Source organism: Pygocentrus nattereri, chromosome 1, assembly GCF_015220715.1.
Source record: "Pygocentrus nattereri isolate fPygNat1 chromosome 1, fPygNat1.pri, whole genome shotgun sequence".
Taxonomy (NCBI): Eukaryota; Metazoa; Chordata; class Actinopteri; order Characiformes; family Serrasalmidae; genus Pygocentrus; species Pygocentrus nattereri.
The window spans coordinates 55745104-55758816 of NC_051211.1; the positions used below are offsets into that span (position 1 = coordinate 55745104).

Below are 13713 nucleotides of genomic sequence, written 5' to 3' on the forward strand. Positions count from 1 at the left end.
TGGGGCTACTTAAATATTGATATTCTAAAGCTTATGCACTGAACATGTTTACCTTGAAATTGACCTTATAGGTGTCACGCATTTGGGACCTCCAATGGAGGAAATGAACTCCATCTCCCAGAATGCTCTGGGAGATCAGATGACGGAACAGTCGCAAGTGAACTCCATTTCCCAGGATACTCGGGAATCTCACGTAACCTCCAACTCGCAACCACGCTCCTTTCAGCAGTCTCAGTCTCCTGATGATATGATTCACCTGTGTTGTGTCCTATGAGTATATAGGCCGTAGATCTTTTAGGTAGATCTTGTGAAATATTGTTTCTCTGAGATTACTGAGCGTTTACCTCTCGTTCTGTTTGATCCTGTGTGTTTTGACCTAGTGCTTCGTTCGCTGACTTCTCGACTTCTGCCTTGTCCTTTTGTACCTTTGCCTGTGTTTACGGATCTGTGTTTTTTGACCCTTTGCCTGGACTTTGACTTCGTTGCTGTCTTGCCCTTTTTTGACAACTGTTGATTTGTACTAAATGCCCCTTGTCTTTGATCCACACTCGTCAACATTACAACAGGTGAGAACAATGTATCAGAAAAGACGACCTGCTTTGGCTCGCTATGGGAGCAATCACATATCTTGCTTGCAAATATAATTGTTTTTTGTTCGTATTAAAGCATTCAGTTGCAAGGAACCAACTCACAGGATGCAACTAGTTGCATGAAAGTGTCACCATGCAAGGCCGGCATAAAATCACTCCTTTTGGCCATCCCTGGTGAGTAACACTCCAAGTCCAGTATTCAAAATGAGATTTTTTTGAGGTCTTCAGAAGGAAAAGCCTGATAAAGGATTGGTTTTGTTCAGTTTCCCCTCATCACTGTCACAGCATCCCAAAGAAATTCAACTCTGTTTAGAATATTTTCCTAAAAAAAGATTATTCTCCAAGGGTTCTTTAGTGAAGGGAACAGATAAACACTGAAAGAGCTATAGTCTTTACTAAAGAACCCTTCTGTAAAGAACAATCTGTAGTGTAGCGAAAAGCTTCTTCAGATTGATGGACAGTGTGGAGTTTGAGATTCCATACAGAACCTTTTGGAAAAAACCTCTATACAGCATTAAAAAGGGTCGCTATAAGCTTGACACTTATTCATTCATATACAACACATTCTCCATCATTCTGACTGCCCTTTTCACCATGCAGAGAAGCATGAAATGGTTTTATATAGAACTCCTGATTATGAATAGAACCGTTCTCTCTACTGAAAAGCCTTTAAAGACCCATCTTTGTGGAGAGTGTAGGGTAGAGATCTGATATGGTTGCTGTTACAAAACAAACAGGCTCTTGATCTGAGAGGCATCACACGACAGTGATATGCAATCATCCTGACACGACCGTGACCTGCCTTACTTCGCCGTGCCTCCACAAATCCCGATGAAATCATTAACCTACATCACGGATGCTGCCAGCCTTCCTCAGAAGCCTGAGCGGTTTCAGAGGCAGGCTTTGATGCGGGCGTGCTTACACATGCGAAGCCCCGTGGTATCTGCGTGGCTCATTACAAAACCGCCTGCTCCTCCGACCGAAAAATTCAAACAAGTGCTCAGATGAATATTTCACATACGGTTAGAGGGGAGACTGCACTCTGGGCGGCTCTACGGGAGGACAAATTCATTTTCTTCACAACTGTTCATACAGCGCTGCGGAATCAAAACGTCACAGCAGAATGAATGGCAAGGTACGTCTGGCGCAGGAAGCCTTGATGCACTTTCCGCTCCCGAGGAAGCGTTTGAGAGGAATGATAGCAGAGTTTTCCTTTCTGTGTGCACTTCCAGCCAATTCTCACCGGATGTGGTTCTGACGACATCTGACGGAGCAGAGACACTGCCATCAAAATCAGCGCTTCAGTCCACACAAGACTCTTAAAAAAGGCCAGCAAGGTCAGTAAAGACAGTGGTTCTATACATCATTTGCAGAACATAACTCATGCTTTGAACTGGTGAACATCTTTTGGCATCTACACTTTTAAAAAAAGGATGGTTCTTTAAAGAATGTGCTTCTATACAGAACCATTAACCCTCTAAGAACCATCTGCATCTTAAATTGTTCTTTGCGTGGTGAAACGGTTCTTCAGATCGATGGAGAATGTGCTGTAAATGGCTCTATACAGAACCTTTTTGGAAGAGGTTGAAGGCCCAAGCTCAGCAGGGCTTCTGAATATTGTATCTGGGTGGTTGCCATACAGTAAATATCTGTGCCAAACTGATAATAGCTGCAATAAAAATATTCATTAATGCCCAAATAACACTTCAAGCATCATTAATTTCAGCTCTGTTCAGAGCTCCCTGGCAATAAGCAGTAAAAGCACATCCTTATGGCCCACATCATTCATATTCCCTTTCAATAGAGAAGATTATAGCCTTCTCATATTAACCTCAGCACCAAGAATGAACACAACATCATCGTCCAAATTATACTCTAGTGTTGAAAAGTTGGGTTGTAGTGAGAGTTTTAATTAGTACATATACAGTAATGATGTATACAGTGTAGATTTAACTCATAACTACACACATGAAGGGTTCTTAAGTAAAGAAAATACTAATAAACACTCAAAGAACCTTTTGTATGATTGAAGGGTTTTATTGCATTATGAAAGTGTTTTCTTCAACTTGGAGATCGCAGAATGCTAGAGATGGTTCTATACACCACCTTTTTGAAAAGGGTTCTGTGTGGTTTTCAAAAAGGTTCCATATAGAACGCATTCTCCATCAATCTGAAGAATGCTTTCACTGTGCAAAGAACTATTTAACCATGGAAATGGTTCTTTGAGTGTTTATGGTTCTACTTAGAACCATTTCTTTATGAAAGAACCCTTGAAGAGCCCTCTTTTGTAAGAGTGATGTCTCAGTGTTCAGTATTTCATAGAATCTCTTATGTGCTGCAAACGATACACTGTAATAATCTGTGTACAATACATTTTATTCAAATTATTTACTTTGAACTTTGCTATATTTGTATTTGGAAAGCAGCAATCAATGTTACACTTAATTATCGATGCTGTCTCTCTGTTAATATTGAAAGCAGTGAAACCATCCAGGCATCCTCGCTGCCTCTGTTGCTGTCCTCCAGTCGGTCTCTGCTGCCGACCCTCACTCTGCCTCTTCTCCACCATCTTTACCGCTGGTCCTCACCTCACTGCTTCTTATTCCACAGTTTTTGGCCAGGCTCTGTCTTATCTACCATCTTTGAGTTTGTAAAAGCACTATTCCTCTCCAGGGTGCTTTGGGAGAGCTGTCCCACTTCTGACACCAGTGTAGCATCAACCTCCCATCCTCCCACGGCAGCATGAGCCATCTATTTGTTGGCAACCCTATTCTGTGATGTGTTTGACAGTTTCCTTTCAACGATCCTTAAGACCCTCTCAGAAAATGGGCAGTTGTAGATAGAATGCAGTGTCTGAAATTGAATCCACATTTTATATTATTGTACATTTTATGAACACAATGCTGTGGTCTGTTTTAACCTCACAGCAATAACAAAACGGCATTGCCCTGTGCTCTCTCTGTGTTTGTCAGATAAACGTGGTGGTAGAAAGCTAACCAGCACACAGAACCGAGTTAACATCTGTCTGCTTTAAATGTATTTATTATTTAAATTTATTTTTAGATATTTAGCAGAATGAATGTGGATGAATCTGATGACAAAGAGAATTCAAAGAGAACTCAATCTAACCTTGGAGAAGGAGCGTCTCTGAGGATGTTAGTGAATTATCCACATCATCAGTATGATATTGATTGAGATCATTTGAGACGTAAACGTTGAGCTGGACCTTCTTTCTGGGTCTGTGTGTGATGTTAATATGTAAAGATGAACAATGTGGTGTGAAAAACTCGACGCCTCTGACTTTTAAATGGTTATTTCAGGCTCTACAGGGCCTCACAGCAGCACGCACTCACCATATTTTAGTCTGTTTATATTCTTACTCAGTAATGACACTTCTTCAAATTTAACCAACAAAAGTCTTACATAGAGAAGCTTTAATGAGTAGGTAGTTCTTAAAATGAATCTCTGCAAAGGAGGACCCCAAAATAACAGTGTCGGCCTTCTGGACCAACTGAGAAGATGAGCTGAACCAAATTGTTGATGTAACCACACCCACACAAGCTACAGGCTTCAAAGCTCAAACGCATAAGGAGATTTAACAGTTGAGAAATAAATCCAATATGTTAAAATTATCGCATTAAATTATTTTTTAAAATATTTTTTAGGCCACTTTGGGTCTCAGAACTGGCCCTCAACTCCACTGGCCAAAACCCGAACCTGCATGTTTGTTAATGACATGGCCTCCAAAGTGGTCAACAGTTGGTTTGGCTCAGTGTTATGAAAATGCAGCATTGACTTAAACAGTGAGGAGGGATTATGAAAATATATATGACATAGCAATAGGAGAGAAGAGCCCTCAAACAGAAGGTTGATGGTGACAGATTGGGCATAGGTAGGTAGCAACATGTCGAAACTCCCATGTAGGACCAATAAAGTACAAAATATAATAAGAATAGCCTTAAGAAAGGGCTTTATGTTCAAATTCACTTTAATTCTTTAATATTTTGCTATATTTATTTAAACAATCCAGAAATCTGGACTTCCGGTGTCCCTGTTTCACTTCATGTACACCTTTGACATCCCTTCATGCTTTTTTGCATCAGCAGAAGTGAGTGGGATTTAATTATCATTCTCATCCCTAGTGTTTCATCCTTTTACGACTTCTTCTCACGGCTTAATTGCTAATTTCACAATATCTGCGGGAGCAATGACATTTCAGACAAGTCTATGGGAAAAGGCTTTAATTTGCGTTGTAAATGGCCTGCTTGGGCTGAAGCAGGTCAGAGTTACACGGAGAAGCTGACGAGGACGGGTTGTGGCTCCTTGTCTTCCCTATCTGTTCATGCTGTGGCCTTTTGACCGTTCCATAGAACTACCCAGGCTATCCAGGAGGTCATGAAGACACACATTCTATAATAAAAGCCCTTGAAGGCATAAATTACCAAGCCAACCCACAGAGAAACTATCACCATACTGACCTTGAAAAACAGCAACTCTGATAATGTGACATTTTAATCATGTTTCTTTAGTTTCCCCCCCCAAAAAAAAAGTGGACAGTACAGTCAAATCTGATTGACTGATCACCGTCAGCAAATTTCAGTGACAGGTTTGTTGTTCATCAGTTTCACCTGCACCATCAAACTCATGTGTGGTTTAACAACCTGAAAACAAACAAATGCTTGATTTGCAGTGAACTTACAAACTACTATCAATAGATTTTATTTAGTGTGTAAATATTTGAATGCAGATACTTCTATACACCGGTCAGGCGTAACATTCTGACCACCTCCTCGTTTCTACGCTCACTGTCCACTTTATCAGCTCCACTGACCGTATAGCTGCACTCTGTAGTTCTACAGTTACAGACTGTAGTCCATCTGTTTCTCTGATACTCTGTTACCCTGTTCTTCAGTGGTCAGGACCCCCATGGACCCTCACAGAGCAGGTACTGTTTGGGTGGTGGGTCACTCAGCACTGCAGTGACACTGACGTGGTGGTGGTGTGTTAGTGTGTGTTGTGCTGGTCTGAGTGGATCAGACACAGCAGTGCTGCTGGAGTTTTAAATCCCTCAGTGTCACTGCTGGACTGAGAACCAAAAATATCCAGCCGACAGCGTCCTGTGGTCAGTGTCCTGTGGGCACTGATGAAGGACTAGAGGATGACCAACACAAACTGTGCAGCAGCAGATGAGCCGTCGTCTCTGACTTTACATCTACAAGGTGGACCCACAAGGTAGGAGTCTCTAATAGAGTGGACAGTGAGTGGACACAGTGTTTAAACACTCCAGCAGCACCGCTGTGTCTGATCCACTCGCACCAGCACAACACACACTAACACATCACCACCACCACGTCAGCGTTACTGCAGTGCTGAGAATGGCAAACCACCCAAACAGTACCTGCTCTGTGAGGGTCCATGGGGGTCCTGACCACTGAAGAACAGGGTAACAGAGTGCAGAGAAAGTACAAGGTGCACCTATATAGTAAGTATAGTTACTGGGCTTGTACAGTGTGGACTGTACAGTAAAGAGCCTTCAGGGGTTGTTGCTATGGTGACTGCATGTTCATTTTCGAGTGTCCATAAACTCGGTCACTGTACTGTCTTCCCATCGACAAGCTCCATTCTAAGAATTCCATTTCAGCAGGGCGGCCACTGCGAAGATGAGCCCCGGAGCGGTGAGCGGAAGGCTCACAGTGATGGATGCTGGGGAGAGATTAGAGGGACTGTGGGCATTGTCTCGGCCAGTGATGGATCTCGTGGCGGCTGGAGTTTGTTCACTGTGAGAGTTATGCCTTCATATTTGCTTGTGAACATTTTCCCCACTTTTATTTAATCATCTCGATCAAAGGTATATCTTTCCTACAGCCTCAGCGCTTTCTATGAGATGATCAATAAAGCCAGCGCTGACTCTGCACTCTTGGATTTAGAGCTGCGGTCAGACTGTCCAGATTGTACACACCAGGATGAAGGAAGACAAGGATCCACAGGATACGGCTTTGAAACAGTGTACTGTAAAAATGTTCGTTACGTAATGTAATGAAAGTAAATGAAGTGCAGACTGTAAGCCACTGGATAGAAATGGTTACATAAGCTCTGTTGTACACTGTGTCTCCAAAGGTCCAGAAAACATCTGCTTATCAACCAAATTTGCCATTGAGCTGTAAGAATTGAACATATTCTAAAATTTGATCATAGATGGACTCAATATGCTCATAGACGGAGCCACGAGCCAATGGGGGAGAAATGTATATTTTGTCCAGAAAGACTGTTTTTAACTATATATTTTACCTAAAAGAAGTGGAAATGTCTAAAAAAAAAAAAACTTTAGTAATTTCATAAAGCTTTTATAACTGTCTCATAATGAAATATATACATACACATAATTTATAAATCTAAAAATAAATATTGTTTCTGGCAGTGTAAAATAGTATAATAATAGTAAAATAATAGAAAAAAAATAGTAACAATAAGTAAGAAAGCACACACACACACACACACACACACACACACACTTATTTATTCATTCACTTCTTTTTTTCTTACCTTAACCTCAAAAAGGTAAATATAAATAAATAAAATAAAAATATATATAATTATTTGATATAGCTAATATTTCTCATTATGTGACTGTTTTAAAAATATTGTAACTAATTCTTATTTGTTTTGACTTGTACTTTAATCTAATGAAAGTGTCCTGTTCCATTAGCAGATTTTACTTGTTTTAAGCATTATTTCTTAAATTAAAATCAGCTAAATTCTCAATTATTTCTCAAAACCAGAAATGATCTGACACTTTCACTACATACAATTACTAAATTGACACTAAGGCGTCATTTTCTGTGGTGAATTGTTGCTCGTGATGTTAAAGCGCTTGTGACAAACTAGTTCTAGAGCTAATGGCTCAGTAAAGACTTCACACACAAAACCATGAACTCTCAAAGAACCATCTGCATGATTAAAGGGTTCTTTAGATCCTGAAAAGGTTTTTCAGATTGACAAAGTTCTGCAGCAGTAAAAGGGTTTCTCTATTACGACAAGCTTGAACTGAACATAGAAAATAGAAGAGAACTACATTCTCCATCAATCTGAAGAACTTTCACCATGCAGAGAACCATTTAATCAGGCAAAGGGTTCTTTGAGTGTTCATGGTTCTATATAGAACCGTTTTATTGAGTAAAGTAATGAAAGTGTAGTTTGACTCAAACTCAAATTTAGTTTACAGACACTAACATTTACACAGTGGCACCAAGTAACAGTTTCTGTATGCACTCTTTAAAAAGATGGTTCTTCAAAGGTTCTGTGGTAAAGACAACATGACACCGAAAACTTGTAACAATACCAGAACCTTTTTTGGTGATGTACAGAACCACGTTCAAAAGGTTCCAAATATCTGACGAACCATTTCACCGCATAAAGGTTTCGTTTTCTTCACCAAGAACGTTCAGGTTGTGCCACTGGCCAATCATCTCTTTATTACCATGTTCTTCAAATGATTTCACTCCATTATAAATGGGCTGAAATGTAAACAGGGCGGTTTGGTGTAAAATACTCTGTTCTAGATAAAATTACTGAGCCAGAAATGTTCAGTGGTGGTGATGGGAACCAGACGTCCATCTCTAAAAGCTCCCTCACAGAAAGTTGCATGAAATTCTTAAATTATTAATAAATGGAATTGAAGTAACACTCTTGACCCAGAATGGTGAAGTAAGCCAGCCTGGCTGCCTCATTTGGTTTTTTTATTGAAGTTAATAGAATGTAACACATTGATTACGGTTCTGTAGACTTACTATTAGAGGTTCAGTGAACTGGTCACCGCCTTCATGTTCTGTTGCTTAAGTAAAATCTGCACACAAATTGTATCATATGGAGTATTCGGGAATGTTATGATCCGACTGTGATTGGAAGAAGTTGCAGAGTCCTGTTCTTTTAAACTGGGATTAGACCACATGACTTTTACCCTGAGTTTAGCCCCAATTCACAGTCTGTCTGAGTCTGAACTGGTCGGCTCAAGTCTGCCGAGGTTTGGGTTCGTTGTAGTCGACAGTTGGAGAGAGTAGAGTCGTGTTTGAACGGCACACGGTTCATCAAACTCAGACCTATCTAATGTAAACTGACTCAATCTGAATGGATTCATACAACAACCAATGAAAACAGAGCATGGAAGAAGAAGTCAAAGAAGAATGGCGAGTCCCTCACGTGTGGAGCGAAGCTTTTTAATGAGCCGAGTTTAAGGCAGTCAAGTTTATGCACAGTCGAAACTCTAAAGTACCAAACTGATCACATTTTTAAATCCATGACCGCCACATAAACATGCGTACCTGCTGCCTCTTTACCGTGTCCGCACAATGGCAGAGAAAACAGAGGCAGCGGCGAGCCACTCTAGCTTTGTCTCCTAGTTAGTTGAGAAGGCATGAGTTCTCGTGAGTTTGCCAAATTTAGTGAGTTCCATTCGGTTAAGTAACAGCTTAGAGTTGATCGTTTAGTGTGGATCCCCAATATTTCAGTCACCCAAAACAATCTGCAAAATCCAGGCAGATGACGCCCAGTCTTTTTAGAATGTGTTAAGACACATAGTGAACCCAAGGCTTTAACTCGAATACTAAGCTGTACTTTATGATGCAGACGTGGCATTAATACCGCATTGTGCGTAGCCTCAGGTTGAGGATGGCCTGAGGCCACTTTAGCATTCGTTCACATCAGTATTTCACCTCCCTGGGCTACGTATAGCCAAGGGCTAAGCATTGTGCCCAACAGCTCTCAGCTAAGAAGTCAAAAAAGTGGTACGCGATAAGGGTGTATTGTCTTTTCACAAACATCTGTCGTGAAGAACAGCTGGAGATGGCACCTGCACATCGTACAGGTTTAATTACTGCTTAAACTAACATGAAAGAGTGAGAATAAAGAACAAGACAAACATGTTTGGAGCCAAGATGCTGTGCATCTCAGCAGGGTCCAGTTACATAGATGGAAGTACTGTTGATATTGTCCAGCTCCTGTTCTCAGACATATCTTCACAATTTTGATTGTCCATCAAATAAGAATATCAATGTAAACATTTTAAAGTTTGAAGTGTATCAGGCTTGATAAAAATGCTATATATGGTATTGATATGATATTGGGCTCTAATATACACTTGGTTGTTTGCTATCTGAAAGCACTATGTAATGCAATCTGACATGGTCAAGGCTCCATGTGTGTGAATGGAGCCCGGACTTGGGGCTCTAGGTCCCGGGGGAGAGAGACGGGCCCCTCGTTTTCTCCCTCAGCTTCAGCTTATTCTAAAGCCATCATAATAGGAACCAGATGTGGACTATATGTCAAAAACAACTGGGGTATAAATTCATGGACCCAAACCTTTGGGGCAGAGAACATTTGGCACATTTCTCTCCAAGCTGTTTCGCGAAGGCTTCATTCCGACTTCGATCTCTAAAGAGACGGGTGTCAGAGTTTCTTCCTTCACAGCATCGCTACTGAAATAAACTACAAGTTTCAAAGCACACAGTTCATTCTCTAGTCTAATATACATGAACACTTCACACTGACATTCCCCTGATTTGAGATAAAATGCAGGGCAGCCAATCAGAACAGAGGTAATAAACACAGTCTAAAAGGTACATTAACATTCTTAGGGACAGAAAATGGGCATGTAATAATGAACCGTAACTCTTTGTAAAAGTGGACCTCAGGAAAGAATTTAAATAGAAGTTAAATTTTGAAAATGGGCCATTTAAAAATGTATGCAGGTGATTCCTTCAGATGTATTTGGGTTTCTGCATAAATGTCCCCTAAAATGGAGTCTAAGCATTACACTGTATTTAATGAACAACATTGCCATGTCTTTAGTGAACAAACTGAGCAATCAAGGCTATTGGTTGAAAACCCAGCTCAGAAATCAGCGAAGTCATTTAATTCAGGTTTGAGTTTGACCACAACTGTTTTCTTCCACTCTTCACAACAGAATTGGTTCAGCTGCAGTGTGGCCTAATGGACGTGAAGTGCAATACGACCGGATGTGGACCTGGAACTGGAAAAGGTTACAGAAGGACTTGTACCTCCGTCAGCCCACAGTCAGACAGTTTATAAATGGAAGAAATGCAGCACCGCTGCAAAGGTAATGTTAAGAGTCTTGCCAAAGGACTCTTATTGGTATAGTGCAGGGTGGTTACCCAGACGGGGCACTGAACCCCAGTCTACAGCATAGAAGGCACTGTAGAGGTGTTACCCACTACACTATCCCAACCACATAAGCTCCAGACATAGGCATGTCCTGCACTTTCTAACATCTGAACTCAGGAACCGATCATAGGAAAAACACTGGACCAGACTGGTGTTAATGGGAAGTTACTGTGGGGAAAAACCTGCCCGTCTCAAATTTCCAACAGATCATCTGGATGCCTAGATGTACGCAGCACTACAGGATAACACTCTGTGGAAAAAAGTTTCTGGTTTCTGAACTAAAACTGATGTAGGTCCTCTGCGTGCCTCCAAAACAGCTCCAACCAGCCAAGACAAGGACCCTACAAGACCTCTGAGGTGCACTGTGACATCTGTCACCAAGATTTTAACAGCAGATCCTATAAGTCCTCAAAATTGCCAGCTGGAACCAAAACAGCTCAGACGTGTTCTAGCACATCCCACAGATCGATCGGATTGAGGCCTGGATAATTTGGAGGCAGAGCAACACCTTGAAATATTTGTCACATTCCTAATAGCGTTCCCAAACAATGTGTGCAGTGTGGCAGGTCCTTATCCACTGCCTTCAGGGAATACCATCGCCATGAAGGGGTGTATCTGGTCTGTGACAGTGTTTAGGTGGGGTTTCTCAGCAAAACATCACCCAGAGCATCACAATCCCTTCCCTGGCTTTTCTTCCCACAGTGCATCCTGGTGCCCTCACTTCTCCAAGTAAACAGCACACATATATGATGTAACAGAAAACAGGACCAGGTGACCTTCCATCACTCCAGGATCCAGTTCCAATGCTCACTCTAACAGTTTTTCACTATTACTCTATTTTTCCATAAACGGACCTGTCCTTTTAATCAGTTTCTCTCTCCTTCCTCTCTCACTCCCTTTTATTTGAGCCCTTGAGCATCGTTTGCCTGCCGCCACACGGGAACCACCAGAGCTGCTAGAGTCACCACCAGAGTTTCAACCACCATGGAGCTTCACGCCTTACAAACCTTTCCTGCTTTGCAGTGTAATGTTAGACTAACACCGTTTGCTGTCTGGTGTCGACCAGAGGAGACATGGGTTCCCCTTCTGAGTCTTGGTTCTTCTCAAGGTTCCTTCCTCCTGTTCTTAGGGAGTTTTTCCTTGCCACTGTCGCCACTGGTGACACTCATGGTGGCTCGAACCCAGTAGTGACAACACCTGTAGAAAGGGCCATATAAATAAACTTTGACTTGACTTGCCCATTGTAGGTGATTCTGATGTTGGACAGGGATCAGCATGGGCACCCTTAGTGGTCCATTCCTTCTGTAACCATCATTAAACCTTTCCGTTATTTGTTCCTCAGTAGCCTTTCTGTCGGTTCTGACCAGATAAGATAGCCTTCACTTTGTACGTCAATGAGCCCTGGGTCCCCAAGACCCTGTTGCTGGTTTGTGGTTTGTCCCTCTTTTGTCCGCTGTCGTTCGGGACACACCACTGCCGACTGGGAGTGCCAACACGGTCATCTGGCCACAGTGGTTTGGTCCTTGTTTCTCAGGTCTTTGCATGTTTCCCCACATCCAACATGAGAACCAACTGTTCACGTGCAGTCTAATATGTTCCATTACATTATTGCAAGGTAATCTGAAGTAATTCACTTCATTTGTGAGTAGTCATGCTGTCTTGGTGCATCGCTGGACATTGCATATGAGCACCAAAACATCATCCATGACAGAAGCATGGCGGCGGTAGTATCATAGGCCTATTCTGAGTTTTTTTTCTTTCTGCGGGTCATTTTACAACATGAGATTAATATAAACTGGTGTTTATAAAGTTTCGTATATCAGGATTATTTCACCTTGGGTTATTTCTATGGTTTATTTTAGAGCACAGGGTTATTTTAACCTAAGGTTATTTTAGTTTGTTTTAGAGAAGTCTGAAGCTGTAGGAATCTTTACTGACGTGGGAGTCTAAAAAATTAGACATGCTGGATTTGGACGGGTCTAAACCCACTGAGGTAATAATTACTTTATCCCACCTGTCCATGTAAAACTAATGCACTTAGATAAGTGGCAGAGATAAATGAGAGTGCAGTCGTCGACGGCGCTGCAGATGCCTGCAAAATAGTTTATTTACCAGAATATCCAACACCACAGGCAGGAATTAGAGGACAGTCCTGTCACTCCACTTCTTCGTTAGTCCTCTGCCCTCTGGCTATCCGGCAAATTACTTTAAATGGATGATGAGATGTCATCATGGAAGCATCAAATAAACAGCATTAGAAAGCTGATCGCTCCACGCAGAGCCGGATGTCCACTGAACATTCATCTGCTTCCAAGAACGAGGCTTGAGCATGTGCAGCTGTGTGACTGGAAGTGCAGTGCGGTCTGTGGCTTTTGCTGCTTCTCATGTCTCAGTGGCTGCACATCTCCCCCAGAACTCAGCAGCCTGATAAATCAAGCAGAAGAGCCCAGAAGTGCTCCTCTGAAACGGTGACGACCCTCAACCCGCTTCAATTACCTCTGGTTTAAATTTTAAATTCATAACCTACTAAGAAGTACGGAGGTGACAAAAAACTGGTTTAAAAAAGTGACTTAGCGTTCCCTTGAAAATGTTTTGCAAATGTTTCTCAAATGTTTCATGTTCCCTTGCAAAAATATGCATCATCACAAACGGTTTGCAAAAGCTGTGCTTTGCTGAAGCTCAGACACGGAGCAGCTCATTGAATTTTAGATGGATCTTGGATTGCTTGCTGTCTGACAAGCATACAGTACTGTGGGAAAGTCTGAGGCCCCCAAGACACTTTCAAAATCTATTTGTGTAGTTTGTGTTTATTTGCTGAGAAAAGTGTTAATACTTGAATAAACTAAATTTATAGAATATTAATTAATAATTATATTATATATAATAAACAGTGATGTTCTGGATGTTTGTGTGTGTGTTGACCCGTCTCCAAGCCTCTCCTCCTCGA

The 13713-nt window shown here is 41.5% G+C and overlaps 1 long non-coding RNA gene across 1 annotated transcript; it reads left to right on the forward strand.

The window, feature by feature from the left end:
- Nucleotides 1-1652: 1652 nt before the first annotated feature.
- Nucleotides 1653-10718, forward strand: LOC119263046. Its single transcript, XR_005130063.1, has 3 exons — nucleotides 1653-1725; nucleotides 1823-1927; nucleotides 10549-10718. It is a non-coding gene; the product is annotated as an uncharacterized LOC119263046 (long non-coding RNA).
- Nucleotides 10719-13713: the final 2995 nt, after the last annotated feature.